The sequence below is a fragment of the Manis javanica genome, chromosome 13 (assembly GCF_040802235.1).
Source record: "Manis javanica isolate MJ-LG chromosome 13, MJ_LKY, whole genome shotgun sequence".
NCBI classification, from domain to species: domain Eukaryota; kingdom Metazoa; phylum Chordata; class Mammalia; order Pholidota; family Manidae; genus Manis; species Manis javanica.
In genome coordinates this window covers 66,723,089-66,739,487 of record NC_133168.1, presented here as the reverse complement: position 1 = coordinate 66,739,487, position 16,399 = coordinate 66,723,089, and the positions used below count along the sequence as shown (strand labels likewise).

Sequence of the window (16,399 nt, the reverse complement as noted above, 5' to 3'; positions counted from 1 at the left end):
TGTAGTAGCCCATGTGCTGGGAAAGGGTCCAGACAACCAGAGGCAAAGCTCTAGTCTAACCAAGACTTGAGGGAGACTAAAAAACACATCCTCATGTGTCATCAACTCCCCAGACCAAGAAGGACTTGTGAGGCCAAAGGTCTAAGGATCGTTGGATTTAAATGTGAGGATGGGAGTTGGTCTAAATGGTTTTGGAGCCTGTGGGAAAACTTTTATAAGCTTCTGGTAGACTTTTTGGTGGAATTTCTGAGTCTGAACTTTCAGAGGCACTAGAATGATGCATGCATGTTTCTTTGTACATGGATGACCCAGTTCTCCTCAGGCTTTAAGCTTTGAGCTGCTGCAGTGTGGGCTGGGTCCAGCAGAGCTGTGGCCCCCTCAAACACCAGAGGAGGGCCCCTTTAACCCTCTTCCAAAGGGGACATCATCTAATGCCTGCAGACACTGGTGCAGGCTGAAGTGGTGCCATGATGGGGAATGGGCTTGTTCTGCAGAACCTGAGACCATCAGCCAAGCCTAAATACAACCTCCATCTGCTTTGTGTCATGGAATCAGCAATCTCTTCAGCCTCCAGGCCACTAACGGGGGTTGTCTCAGGACAAAGAGTTAGCCCATGTTTCATCTCCCTTTCTCTTCTAGATGCTTCCCCTACTCTGGTCTCCCTGCTCTGTCCCTCAGAGCCGGCCCTTAAGGATTGCTCCAATGGGCTCTCTTGTCCACTGATATCAAAGGGGAGGCAATGGCAAGAATGGGGAGAGAGTCAGATCTAGGTAGGAGCTCTGTATCTTCCATTTTCCTCTCCAGATCTACTTCCCCCATTTATAAGGAGATTTCCAAAGCAAATGTAACTTTAACACGCTGTGTGGGAACCAGTCACACATATGCTAAAGGCCACAATATGTGTATGAGATCACTACAACAGTTCACTCATGGGATTCAGGAAAGTTGATCTGAATTGACTTTGACAGGCACCTTTGAAGAATTCCTTGGACCTGGGCTTTGCTGCCTGCCACCCCCCACCCCTTCTCAGTGTAAACACTTCTTGGGCAATAGAGGTGGAGCTGGGGGTCTTTCTGTGGTTCTCCCTTTCATTGTCACTGGCCATTTCCGTTTGCTCCCTCATGTAAAACACCAAATAGTCCAACTTTTGATCCTTCACCATGTTGTGACTTCCCATTCTCAGAACTTCAAATTCTGGCTTATGTTAAAGCGAAAGTCAAAGGCACATGGTACAGAATTTGAGCTTAAAACCAGAAAACCAGGAGTCCATTTATTCCTGCCACAGGTCCTACACTGAGTCTCCCACTGGCAACCATTGTCAGGTCTCTGCATTTCGTGCCTGGCAAGTACATGTAAGGACTGAATATGAGGCACCTCTCTAAAGTCATGAGGTTGCTCCCGTTACCAAAATACCACTTCAAAATCCCCCTTAAGTTTAGTTTTTCAACCTTTTCCCCAGGCATAGCCTTCAGTTTCTAGCCACATTAGAAACTAGCTTCTTACTTTTCAGCCACACACATCCCCATTTGGTGTTCTTCTCCTTTACCTCCAGAGACTCCATGCTCCTAGAACCTATATGCTCCCTCCTCCCTTCCCTGACCCCCTTTTTATTTCCTATCTTTCCTTGTGCCTTTCTCCTCTCCCCCCACCCCTTTTTCCTCAGCAGCTGCCTGGACAGAAGAAAGCATGGCCTAGAGATGGAGTTGCGTTGGCGTGGAACCGAGGTCCATGTGGTGGACAGGACTGAGGGGCCAGCCTGGCCCTGGAAGCCTGGGAGCCCCTCCCAAGGAACAGCAGTTCTGGAAGCTGACGGATGCATCTATTTTCACATTTTTCTAACTGTGAATGTGAGCGGCTGTCTGAGACCAAGGAACCAAATCCTTAGAGAATTAGGAAGGAGCTGCTGGACGATGGGTTTCCTCTGCTTCTAAGACAATGTGCAAAAAGCAACTTCCGGCCAAAAGGAAAGAAGAGAATCTGGACAAAACACAAGCCAACACACGAACATAATGGTTTCATGGCTTATGCAGGAGACTGAATTTAGAATGAACATTTTATGGGCTTGATCACAAATTTGCCCTTCCCACTGGTTGAGTAAGCCTGTTCATTTTTATCTGGCCCTCCATTGAGGCTGAGCAAGCTAAGTGAACATTGAGCAGCATAGTTGACTCCCAGGGAAATACAAGGGGAAAAAATTACAATTTAAAGCTTAATTATTGGCAGTAAATTACAGACATTCAAAGTTACCATGGAGGTGTTTGGAGGGACAGGAAAAAGTGTTGATGCTTGAAATCCAGCTGTCTGGAAGCTCTTGATGATAGCCAAGATCTGCCCTGAGCCTCGGAAATGTCCAATTTGAAGTCAGACGGCTCACAGGTATAGCTGCGGTGTCTTTTCTGGGAGATGTTTTCTAAAGGGGATAACGTATCTCCTGGTGGCTCATGTCAACAGGATCAAGATCAGGAAAAAAACAGTGTTTGTTTCCTTTGTAATTTGAGCCTTCCTATATTTGGCATCCTTCTGTGAAGATGACTTTATCTCAGGGCAGAGGCCAGGAAGTCCGTTGTGTTGGCTGGAGTGTCCTCTGGGCCAGGCCATGTCTAGGGCTGCAGTCTGCCTACTTCTCCTCGAGCGGTGGATTTTTTGCCCAGGGCCAGCAAAGGATTTTCCTGAAGTCCACATCTAAGAGTCTGGGAGAATTCATGATGTTTCCCCCTTGTTTGGAAAATCTTAATTTCCTTCTTCAGATGAGAATGTTAAGCTTCATCTTATTCCATATCCTTTTCATCTGTCTCTGTTTCTGCAGATCTGTTAGCCAGGACGGGCAAGCTCCAACCTTTGGGTCCTTCTAAGCAAACAACTTCTTCTCAGTTTCATTACAAGCAATAGAACAAACTACATTGTGAATGTCCAGAGAATTTTTGCACGATATTGTAGCAGTGGGAAGATGGGGCGATGGGTATAACATTGTTGCTTCATTTTATTCTCCAGATTCAGTTATTAATGAAGATTGTAAAGAAATGTTACTCTTATTGAAATGACTTAGGAAAATTGCTTCATCTCTTTGTGGTTCATCTATAAAACATGAATACTTCCCCTCAACTTTATCAGTGCCTTAATTTAAAAAAAAATTTACAATGTTTTGTTTATCTTATATTGAAAAAAATTTTTGAGTTTGAAAAATAATGAACAAAGAATAATAAAACCAATACTACATAATATTTCTATCACCCAGAACCAACTTAATATTTTTCATATTTACTTCCAGTTTTTTTCCTTCTCTGTGTTTTTCATTGCCTAAATAATTGAAGCATCACAGATGTAGGGAAAGTTCACTTTAATCACCATCCTTGGTTCTACCGACCTTTGTCACACCCACCACCCCAGCTATGCATTTAAACCATGAGGTTGATGGGTTTAGTGTGGATATAAGCCCATTTTGGCATTTTACATAAAATATATATACCCAGAAAACATATAGTACATTTTTATGTGTAGTTTGCTCTTTACTAAAGCAAAAGCTATTTGTGTGTGTGTGTATAAAGTATACATATCAAAGCTACAGCTCAATAAATCCCTATACAGCAAGCATGCCTGTGTACCTGTTACTCAGAAAAAAAAAAAGACTATTACCAGCCACCAGAAGTCCTCTGTGTCACCTTCTACTCACTACCATCCTTGTATTACAGCATCACATGTTAGTTTTGCTTGTTTTGAATTCTATGTAAGTAGAATCTTTTGTGTCTGGCTCCTTTTCAACATGTATGTGGAATTCACACATGGCTCTGCATATAGCTCTAATTCACTCATTTTTGTTGCTGTACAGTATTTCATCACATTAATGCACTGCAATTTATTTATCCACTTTATCATAGATCAACATTTGGGTTGTTTACAGTTTAAGGTCATTATGAATAGTGCTGCTATGAATGTGTGTGCACTTGGTTTTGATATTCATATATACATTTCTATTGGGGACTGCATTAAAATGATATATAAGAAATACATCTGGCCCCTCAGATGACCAAAATATATTTCTCAGACATATTTGGTCTTCATCCACTGTGCCTGAAAATGCTTCAGGGCTGTAAAGGTGAAATGGGTGTCTTGTTATGTTAATGGAGAGACAGGGCCCTCAACCAAGGGGCGGGGCTGGTTGCCATGGGACCAACCAGGAGATTAGGGGATGGGAACTTTCAGTCCCTAGCCCCCCACCCCTGGGAGGTGAGAGGAAAGAGGAGGTAGAAGCTGAATCAGCCAGTGGCCAATGACTTAGTCAGTCATGACTATGCAATGAAGCCATCACAAAAACATTTGAGAAGAGTGTTTCACTTTCTCCCTCCCTTTTGCATCCTGCTTCATTGTCTGAGGGAGCTCCCACGCTTGGGGAACCAGAAAGCTTCCACGGGCCACCGAGCCAGGCCCCAAGCTCCATAGGGAAGAAAGCTGCTTAATCTAGGACCTTGCCCAATGTATCTTTTCATCTGGCTGTTAACTTGTATATTCTTTACAGTTTGCTTTATTAAACTGGTAAGTGTGTTTCCCTGAGTTTTGTGAGCCGCTCTAGCAAATGAATCGAACCTAAGGGAGAGATTGTGGGGACCTCCAATCTGTGGCCAATTGGTCGGAAGCACAGGTCACAGTCTGGGTCTTATGACTGGTGACTGACATCTGTCGTGGGCATCAGAGAGCGTTCTTGTAGAACAGAGCCCCACCCTGGGAAGCCTGGTGCTGTCTCCAGCAGAGAGCTTTAGAAATGAGTTTTGTTCTTGGACACTGCTGGTGTTTGAGAATTGCTTTCTCTTGTGTGTGGGAAACCTCCCTCCTACACACACACCCCTGCCACTGGAATTGGGTCCAGGAACCCAAAGGGGGTACCTAAGAGTGGAATTGCTGGCTCATATGATATGATCTGTAATAAGTTGTAGTAAGTTTTGCTACACTATTTTACAAGGTGTTAATGACAATTTACATTTGTACCAATTTGTGCTGTTGAAAAATGTATTGAAATAGTACCATACTATAGTTAGAATATGAAATAGTTATATATAGTTCTACATCTTGTTTTTTACCCAATTTTTTAAATGACCTATTTCGATTAACATATAAAGCTGTAACTCTAAAACTACTATGACTATTCCATGATGTGTGTGTATCACATGTTAATAATTCATGCACGTACTGATACACATTAGGTTGTTTCCCTCATTTTGTTTTTCCTAAGAATGATGCATTTAGCCTCCTTTACAAGTCTTGATAAAAGGACTAGAATTTCTGTAGCTCAGTGTGTCAAGATTTGTCTGATTATAAAGATTCTTGAGGTACTAGAGAAAGATCTAAATTCCCCAGCCCTCTCCCTGGTGATTCTGAGTCAGTGGGTCTGCGGTGTGCTCCAGGAAGCTGTGTGCTTCCACTGTTCCAGAATTCTTACAGTTAAAGAGCTCTGGGAGGTGCTGCCCTAGGCTATAGACTCAAAAGTGGAATTGATTATAGGCTGGGCGTATTTTCAATTTCCCTAGATGCAACTGCAGCACCCTCTGAAGGGACCGTTCCATTGAATTGGCACACCAACACTATATTAGATATATTTTCTCAACATCCTTTTGTTATTTTCAGACTTCTAATCTTTTACCAATCTGATGGGTAAAAAATAGAGTTTTGTTTTCAGTTGTATTTTTGTGATTACCACTGACAAGGATACTTGCTAGCACTTAGGTAGCAGTACAAGCCAACCACTGTTCCAAGCAGTTAATTTGTATTCACCCATTTTACTCTTCCAAGCCTAGGAGGCAGGGAGTTATTTTGCTAGGTTAGGAAAACTAGACACAGAGGTCAAATTACCTGCTCAAGGTTATTGACCACCACATTCCCTTTACTATAAATTTCCTATTAATATCCTTTACCATTTATTCCTTTGTGTTGCTGATCTTTACCTTATTGATACCTAGAATTTAAAATATATAGTTTAGATGCAGTTTGGTGGGGGGTGTCTATTATTCCAGCTGCCATTAATTTCTCTCAGTCTGCCACTGATTTGTAGAGCTTGTTTATGGTGGCATCGTTACGTTTTCCAAAGCACTTTGACTTAAGTTATGCCAACCATTCATTCAGTCATCAAATAGTCATTGCTCACAATGCTTGGCACTCTTGAAGCCACCAAGATAATAGCTATCTCTGCTATGCTGGAGCCTATGTTCTAGTGGGAGACAGAAAATACTCCAGCAATAAATAAAGTTTAGGCCAGCTGGTGATAGGTCCTGTGGAGGAAAACAAAGCTGGGGAAGGGAATAGTGGCTGCTGGATGTGTGTGGGCTGGAGATAGAGAGCAGAGGGAAGGGGGAGGGCATTGCTCTTTATACGGGGGGTTTGGGGAAAGCCAAAAAGGTGCTACTTGGGTGATCTGAGGAAGTAGGGGAGCAGGCCTGAGATTTCTTGAGGAAGAGTGCTCCAGGCAGAGAGAAGAGTCAGTGCAAAGGCCCTGAGGTGGAAGCAGCTCAGTGTGCTTGGGTAAGAGCAAGAGGCTAGTGTGGCTGGAGTGGCCTGCAGAATGCGAGGAGCACTGGCGATGAGGTCAGAGAGGAGTAGAGGGAGGGCAGGGCGTAAGCTCCACAGGCCACTGTAAATACTTAGGTTTTTACTCTGAGCTGTACAGGAAGCCAGTTGAGCTTATTTAATCTTCACAGGCTCTGGGAAGTTCCAGAATGCAGAAACATCTGGTAGGGTCCCAACAAACAGTCACTAACCGCTTGGCTGGGGACTGAGGAATTCCCCAGGAGGAGGACTTTCAGTGCTAACATGGACAGTCTTGGGCAAACCATGGATAGCTGGTTATCCAGTGAGCTGGCTAAAAAGTGAGCAGCATGTACCAGTTAGCTGCTTCAACCCCGGCCTCCCCAGGGCCCCTCTGTGCCACAGCTTGTAGAGGCAGCCCTAGCTTGGGACCCTTCCCGAAGCAAAGGTCCAGCACTCAGACTCACTGTTGGTACTGTGTTTCAATGTCACTGGAATAACAGAGGTTGCCCCTGGGTGCCGGAATTATACAAAAATGCTTCCCCTCCCACTTATGTACCTTTTTTTTACTACTTTAAACTTTTGACCATGAATATATATTATGTTGATGCCCAGGAAAAATGTGATGTGGTGAAGCATTAATTCGTCTATTATCTTTATCCTGAGTGCCTAGCACAGCTCCTAGCACTTCATAAGTGCTCAATGAAATTTTTTTGAACAATAAATATATGTGCATATATAACACATGCTGTTGCTGCTCTGGGAGTGAGGCAGTGGGAGGGAGAAAACCACACCTGAGAACACCTGATCTATGTCAATTAATTGGTTAATTAATTATTGGTTAATTGGCTTTGGGGGCTAGTTTGGTCAATTATCCATCGGATACAATCTTGTTGAAAGGTTATTTCAGATTCTAAATGTGGGGAAGTTGGGGTTCCTATGGCGAGGATCCTCACTGAACTTAAACCACCTGATGATGTAACTGGCCTGTTGCTAGGCTACCACTTCCACACCCTTAGGCAATAAGCTATTGTTGTGCTATATAGAGAGCTTGGCCCAGTGCTCTGGGCAGAGGCAGAGATGCTAGTGCTCGACCTACTGCCCCAGAGAACAAGCCAGGTAATAAACCCTTTCACCCCAAGGAACGTTTGCTGTCATTTTCTTTGGTCACATTGATTCCATAGCAAACTTGCCTGGGGTTGAAACCCATTGGCAAGACACTAAACTAATACATTTATACATGAATTCATTCCTTCTTTACTACCCCACTTAGCAATTATTTGTTGCTCTCTCTTACTATAGACAGGAGACACCTAAAGATGAATTGGACACACTTATTGCCCTTCAGGTACCAAGAGATTTCAAGAAGCACAAAGTTAGTTTTTTAGTTTTTAATTGCCTGCATAAGAAATTAAATTTAGGAAGAAAAATATTTAAATAGAATATGTTGTTCATTGTCAATTCAAGAAAATTGACTGGCTTTGATAGATTTTCCACAGGCTTAAATGTAGGGGTGTCCTTTATGAATTCAGCTGTTTAGAGTATTGGGCAAATAGGCCCACTCCTTGGACACAGGCCAGCCAATCAAATGGACTCCTGAGTGGAAAATTACAAGTATAAATGTGGAGTCCTGTAATTGAATTTTAAAAAATCAATAACTCAAGGGTAACTCATGTGAAAAATACCTGGGAGCTTTAACTGGCTTTTAGCCAAAATCCACGTCCAGCAAATCAACTTATTTAGCTTCCTAGAGATATATTTTACAACTGGTTTATGTTGGAAGGTTAACCAGGAAGTAGCCTTACTTAAATTAGATTTCTATGGACTCTTTATGTATGCATGTGTATGTGTATATGTACATACACACACACACACACATACATCTACATGTCTTCACACAGAAAGCAATTTGTACATTTTGCTTTGAAAAATTTTCTTGCAAAGTTATTACAGACAAGCTCTCTCTTAGTGTTTCTCGAAGTGTGGTCCATGAACAACCAGAATTAGCATCACCTGAGAAACTTCCTAATTGTACAGATTCCTAGGTTCCACCCTTGATTTCCTGACCTAAGATCGCTGGAGAAGGACTCCGCAATCTGCTGTAGTTTCACAAACTACCACAGGTGATTCTTCTTCATGCTAAAGCTTGAGAAGCTATGCTTTGTGTCAAGAAGGGTGGTCTTCATGAGAAAATCTTGTCCTTACCCATGGGTATGCTCTCCACACACCTGTGGTTAGTCTGTTTTCTAAGAGTTTTTAAAATTGACTTAAGAATATGTCAATTCTATCCTTTCCCTCTTCCCTCCCTCTTGGTCAGCCTTCAAAGAATGTCGACTTACTGTTAACATCATCACAGAATGCCTATTTACCTGATTATCTTTTTGCTTTAGCTACTTGGGAGCTCAGCCTGAAACCCAGGGTCTTTTGTGGGCCTTGCCCAGGAGTTTATGGCAAATATTTTGTGTTCTAACTTTACTCTTGACTCCACCTTCTTTTCTCATACTTGTTTTCTCTTCCCACCATTTCATTTAAAAATGCTACTGCATTTCTTATCTGCATTTCTGTAAACCTCCTTAAACACTTCCACTTGGAATGAGGTAAGGTGGACATAAGCAATCAAAAAAATAAAATTAGAATTTATGTTGTTTTCAGGTAAATATGTATTGAATAAAATAAAATATATTTATTAGCAAAAGAATAAAGAATCACATTAAAATCAAGAAAGAAAAAATGTGTGAGACTAATATTTTCATTGATCTCACAACTTATTCATTTGTATCTTTATCTGGAGACTGGAGATGAAAGAGAAACTGTATTAGGAGCCAAGTAATGGGCCTACTCTTAATCTACATGCTTGTTGGCATTTCTAACTCATGATGAGATACCATATATTGTTAGGGACTGAATGTATCTGCACAGAATTCCTATGTTGGAGACCTAACCATCAGCGTGACTATATTTAGAGCCTGGGTGTGGATAAAGTGGAGGTTCCCTGGCCAGGATTCTCACCTGGCCCTGGTTGGCTAGCTCACTACACACATGTGGGCAATACATTGTTATTGACTCTATATAGAGAGCCCCTGCCCGGTGCTCTGGGTGACATGGTGACACAGCTGCAAGGCTGCATGAAACCAGAGGCTGGAGTGGTGACAGTGCCAAGGACAGAGGCCCAGAGGATGGCTATGGGGGCAGAGAGGCCCAGGGGCAGAGACCGGCTTGCTGCACGCAGACTTGCTCTGAGTGGACAGGATTTTAGTGATTGACCTACCACCATGGGAATAAAGTTGGGTATAAACTTTTTCACCCAGAACGTTCCACTGTCATTTCTTTGGCTTCATTGAATCCATAGTGAACTTGTCTGGGGCTGAAACCCATTGGCAAGACACTGGGCTTTTACAGAAGAAATTAAGGTAAACAAAATCATAAGGGTGGGCCCCAATTCAATAGGATTAGTGCCCTTATGAGGAGAAACACCAATGAGTCATGTAAGGACAATGAGAAGGTGACTACCTACAAACCAGGAACCAGGGACTGGAGCCAGGGTCTGTGCACGGCCAGCACCTTATTTCATATACTCCACACAAAGGAGTAAACAGGCTCAGAGTGTGACTTGCCCACATCACAGAGCAAGGGGCGTGCGTTCCTCTCTTCTCAGCGTTCCCTTGCTTGTCACAGCAGGAGTACTGTCCCCCATCACACACACCACTACCGGAACATTTTCTCTGCTACTCACTCTTCCCTGAGCAGTCGGAAGCAACCTGTTCTATGAGGTTCTTTTTTCTAGCATGTCCTTTGTTGTATCTTTGATCTTTCATTCTCTACTCCTTTTCGTGAAAAAGGTTTTGTCCGTTTACCCCATTGTCCGAATTAACATTTCCCTTTCAGTGATGTATTTAGCAGAGTGATGACCCTGTGAAGATCAGAAGCTGAAAGGGGAAATGAGATACAAACTAGTGTTTCATGAACCTGAGAGATGTGATCACTGTGGTGAAAATTCAGGAAAGGAGGGAGCACTTATCACCAGAGAGGTGGCAAGAAGGTTCCGTGGAGGACCGGCTCCAGAAGGCTAAGTCTGCAGGCAAACGGGAAAGGGGACAGCAGGCAGGGGGAGCAGCATAAGAAAAGGCATGGAGGCAGGCAGGCCTGCAGAGAATCTGGCAAAGGGAATTTGACCAGTTTGAGTGGGTATGGAGAAGACTGGGGAATGGTGGAAGATACAGTGACATTATAGAGGACATGCCATCTTAGGACAGTATCTTATAGATAGTGGGTACAAGAATAAATTGTGAAAATGTGAATTAGGGAGATGATTCTGGTGGCCAAGTACCAGAGTTTGGTCATATCAAGGTGGGAAGGCCAAGTGAAAGTCTATTGCAATAGTTCAGGTAAGAACTGCGGGGCTCCCGTCCTGTCCTTGAATCACAGCAATAGAAATGGACCAAAACAAATGTTCGAGAGATATCTTGGAGGTGAAAGTTGCTATTGTCTTGGATAAATGGAAAAGGAACTTCAAAGACATCTTAGCCTCAGCCCATGTAATGCAGAGATGGTAATGTGTAACCAAAATAGAAAGTCATGAAACAGAAGGCTTAGAGAAATAGGATGCAAGTTCAGCTCTGAACATATCAAAGTTTATTTAGCTCTCAGTGGGACTGTCATGATTGAGACTGAACCTAGCAGGCATGTTGAAATCTGACTTGTGGCTCCGGAAAGCAGAGTTGGAAATATACAGTTGAGAACATTTTGCATGTAGGTGAAAGCTCTTAAAATGTGTAGAGCATATAGTAAGGGTTCAACATGTGAGGGCACTGTACTGAGAAGAAACTGGTATATTAATCTCTTTAGCCCCAACTCCATATTCTTGCTTGTGATAGGTGCTCAAGCAATGTCAGAAAAATTAATGCATTATGAGATGCTCAATATATATTTCCTGAATAATAAATGTAAGAAGTAAATGAAGAAATAAATGACTAGATGATGAATTTATTAAATCTTGTAAAGATACCTGCAGAGAGTAAGACCAAGGGCATACCATTGGTAGTATAATGTGGAATGGATTTTTACAAAATTTCACTGAGAACCTGCAGAAATACTTGTTAGAAAAAGAGCTGGGAGGCTGGAAGCATGCTGACTTGCATAGAGTAGCCAGTGTGCCCTCTTTCTGCCCTGTGGGGATTTCTGGGACATCGCAGAGGTCTTCTGGCTTGTGAGCCTCTGTTTCCTGGCTGCAGCCGAGTTCTGGGCCATCTTTTGTTTCATTCAGTTTCAAATCAGAAGATCCTCTTGGATGCTGGCTCTCAGCTGGGAAATGGAAACTATTTGTGCTGCCGTGAAGGAAGCTTTCTGTATCTGGCAGGGTCTCTAGGCTGGAACCATCATAAAAAGAAAATTAGGAAATAATCAAGAAGGCTGTGCTCTTGGTGTATTTCATTGTTAGTATTCCAGTAACTAAGAGAATGTCTAAAGCTCTTCCTGGTTTACTGCCTTGAAAAAAAAAAACAAAAAAAACTCTCCATGTAGTTAGTTCAAATTTATCAGCATGAGCATACCAGCAAGAAAGTCTGTGTAAGAATCTGTGAATAATGCAGGGTGGCATGGGGGATAAACAGGGTCTGTCAGGACGTTTTTCCATTTGCTCACTGCTCCTCTGGCACAGGCTTGCAGCCACAGAACAAAGCCTATTTTGTGCTCCCTAAAGCACCCCTGCTGTACTTTCGAGGGTTTTTCTTTTCCCCAGAAGATGCTTGAGGGATTTTTAGCCCTTTCCTTCAAAGACCTAAATTAAGCCACTGTTTTGCTGGCATTTAGTAAAATGAAGGGCCATCTTTATCTCATACTTAAAATTTTTGCACATTCAAGTGGAGGAGGCAGAAACCTGTGTGCAATGTGAAGGATAGAACAGAACTCCCTCTGCTCTGCAATGTGTGCCCAAGCCAAGCACTAAAGTATCTGGAAGGCTACTATGATCCTCATAACGTAAAGGCCTTCTGGCCCAGGGCACCTGCCCTACAGTTTGTCTCTGCCACCTCTCTTAGCATGATCTGGTCCTGCCTGGGGAGCTCCAGCGACAAGACACCACCTCAGGAGGGAGGCTGCCGCATGTGCAAACAATGCTCGTTATTTTAGAAAGTTCCAGCTCATGCTGAATTAAATCCACCTTCCTGGGTTACCGTTCATATTTCGTCCACATAGCAGCCCTTGAAATATTTGAAGAGAACTAGTGTGGCTCCATTTGCCAAACTAAATACCATCAGCTGTTTCCCATTGGTCATGATTGCTCGCACAGATTAAAGCTGATGTTGTCTCTCTCTCTCTTCCTGCCTCCTACTCATCCCTATTTTTCCTCCTGCAAATACTTCTGCATCTGTATGTTCCAGACCCTCTGCTAGACACCTTTCCCCTCCACATACAACTTGTATACTTGTATTTTAAAGGGAACTGCAGAACTTAGCATAAACTGAGTAGGTCATGAAGAAGCATAGACTATGGAGTCACATGGATCTGAATTCCAATTCCAGTTCTGTCCCTCCATTTAGCTTTAGGATCCAGTCAATAGTCCATATTTTTCAGGGGTGGAGATAGTATGTGCACATTTCCTGGCATATCACCTGTGCTAAGGAGGGCCACAATGAATGAGAACTACTGGGCTATCATGCCATGCTATTAGGTCACATAAGAGCATGGGATAGTCTTGATCATCAAAATATATCAGCTATGAGCCCAACCATCTGGGAGCCTGGTCAGCAGGCCATCTGTGTTTGCCTTCAAATTATTGAAAAAAATGTTGGCTGGGATGTAACCTTAGAAAGAGCCTTGTGACCCTCTGCAGGGATACTACCCTCATGTGCCTTCTTTCCTTAAAAAGTGTTTTTTGGTCAGGGACATTGAACCAGTTATAAATAGAACTGTGTTTTCTTCTGGTCTGTATTTCTCCATATCTTCCACATGGCTATTGTAAGAGCTTTTGTCAATTGCCCCACTGAAATCAAGATAGTCTATGTCTATGTCATTCCCCCGATATATAATCAAAAGATCTTCTTTCTCCTGTGCATTCTCTTTGGAAAGGCCATCACTCCTGGGAAAGCTAACATGTTGCTTTAATTCACACTAATATGAAAGTGATCTAAACACACGCCTTTGTATCTGACTCAGATGGCAATGGAGAAGTCACTGGATACTGGAGGAAAGGAAAGTAGAGTTGTTAATATAAATATAAGAAGTGGGTAGTCTCAGCAGAACGGGGAATAAAAATAAATCTTATTGACTGAAAAAACGAGCTCAGAATGGACCCATGCACAGATACACATTTACAAAGAGATAAAGACATGTAACTTGATTACATAGCCTCTGAGGATTCCAATGCATGCTCACAAAGATACTCTTTCCTCCCCTTCTGTTCTAAGAATCACCAAACTCAACAAGTGTCAAATTCACCTTACACTCCTCCTGCAGCTGGGTACAAGAGGGATGGTCATTCCCTGTTGCTGCAGATATTCAAGTTCAGCCCAACCCTAAAATCCCCATTAATGGTGATAACAGCAGCCACAATCATGGAGGGCTTACTGAAATGCACTATCTCATAATCCTCACAACAACCCTATGAGGGAAGGATCATTGTCATCACTGCCTCATGGCTGGGGAAACTGAGGCTCACAGAGGTTAGAAAATTAGCTTAAAGCCACATACCTATGCAAGGAACAGAGCCAGGCCTCTATCACTGCTTCCCTCTAAAGCACTCTTTATCTTTGGACAAATAATGCCTACCAGTCTTGTTTTAGGGATTCACTGACAAACATGGCTGCACTAGCAAGTATTCAAGGGTCAGCCCAGGGAGATGGTGCCACTGAGCCCCTTCTGGCTTTCCTCCACCTGTTTCGTGGAAGCCCCAGCCTCCTGCGTATTACATGTTGCTAGTGTCCTCCTAGGGGGCCTGGCCACCCCTCTGAGGACCACAGTAATCTGGAGTGGACTCCCCCTATTCAACTTGTGGCTCACCCCCAAGGAGACATCTGCTCTCTGGAATTCATACTGCTGGGAAGCCGCCCTCAAAATTGTTTTGGAAATGGGCGGTGGTGTCTTGGAACAGCTTGACTAGGGGCTGAATCTCATTACTGACAGAATTGTGACCTTTCAGCATAATATGGAAAATGCCATTGATATAATATGCAAAAATGATGTCAGTGCTATGATATGGGAGGGAAAGGGGTGGCCCATGTGGAATATTTATTCTAATGATATCACTATCATTTGTTATGTGGTTTGCATTAAATAGAACTCTTTGAGTCTAAACTCCACCAATGATCTCTCAAAACATTCCCTTGTTTTGTCTGGTGTCACTTAGCACTCAATCTGCTGCATTTCCTGGCTGAACACGGTTCTTGATATGATTTCTTTGTTCTGATGACTTAAACTTGGAAATAAGGGGGCCTTTATCTTCAATCAAATTGTATCCATATTGATCCAAGAAACAGGCATTTTTTAATGAGAATAGGAAGGAATATGATTTAAATTAAGGAGATAGGTGAGATGGAACCCACATTATAGACGAATTAACATGGGCTGCTCAGATTTGAAGTACACGCATACACTCTGAAGTTGGGGTGAATATCTAGTGACAAATACAAAATACAAATATGTTTACATGACCCTTTGGCAAGTTTCCAAATGTGTGGCTGCTGGGTTGAAGCCGAGGGCCCTTAAATTCTGCCAGGTGACTGTGTGGAGTGAAGCAGATGGCCCTCGGGGCTCCCAGCTGTTGCTCTGCCTAAGCTGTAGCACTAGAGCAGGTTTGCTAATAATAAGCTTAATAATAAAGTGAAAACAATAGTCACTCTCCACCTTACATCGACAATGCATTTTAATGCTCGCTTATCTGTTACCTCACTTGATCTTTTCAACAACCCTGTGAGCCAGAGAGAAATGTTGTAGGTATGAAGGTCATTATTATCTCCATTTCACATATGGAGATGCAGACCCAGAGTGAGGGCGTTTCCCCCAGACTAAGCACAGCTCATGTGCTTAGCGGCAAACACCGGAACCCTGCGGGTTAGGCGGCTGCGGTCCTTTCTCCCCAGGTGGACATCAGAGCACAGAAGGCCACACTGTCACCCGGGTCAGGACTGGGCACAGGCTCCACGCAAATGGCCCACTACAGAAAATCTCACGCACCAGCCCCTCTCTAAAGGCCGGTGCTGTGTTGCTCTGGGAATGAGCACATACTCTGGGCAGAGCTCAGGGTAAACCACTCCTGGTGTGTGAGGGCGAGGCAAGGTAGTGTATCAGTGTACCGAGGCTGCTGCAACAAAGTGCCACAGGCTGGGTGACTTCAACAACAGATTTAGTCTCTCATGGTCCTAGAAGTTAGAAGTCCAGGATCAAGGTGTCAGCAGGGTTTGTTTCTTCCACGACTCTCTCCTTGACTCTGTCTTCATGCTGGTGGCTTCTTATGGTCTTTCCTCTGTGTGTGTCTGTGTCCTGATCTCTTCTTCTAAGGACACCAACTGCATCGGATTGGGTCCACTGTAATGACTGCGTTTTAACTGAATTACCTCTTTATACACTTTATCTCCAAATGCAGTTACTTTCTGAGGTACTAGGGATTAGCTCTTCAACATATGCACTGGGGGCTAATACAATTCAGCCCATAACAGGTAGCTAGAAGTTTATAGAGTGTAAGGGGAAGCAGAAAATACACAGGGGTCATGCCACATTCATTCATGTCACAGGTCCTGAGAGACTGTTCTGTGCAGGCCCTGCACTCAGCTGACTGCTCGACCCACCACAGCCAGGTGGGGCACTAGCCCTGGGAGCAAAGGGGTCTTTGCAAGTCCCAGCAAATCCCACTGACCCCAGGCCCGCAGAGCTGAGAGAAGACACGGCTCTTCTGTGT

The 16,399-nt window shown here is 43.4% G+C and overlaps 1 protein-coding gene across 1 annotated transcript in view; it reads right to left on the bottom strand.

Annotated features, from left to right (window-relative positions):
- Positions 1-11,379: 11,379 nt before the first annotated feature.
- The window catches only part of IYD (iodotyrosine deiodinase), a 107,844-nt gene continuing 102,824 nt past the window's right edge, over positions 11,380-16,399 (bottom strand). The window contains exon 9 of the transcript XR_012124315.1: positions 11,380-11,876. The gene's annotated coding sequence lies outside the window, so the exon portion shown is untranslated. The remainder of the gene's footprint in view (positions 11,877-16,399) is intronic.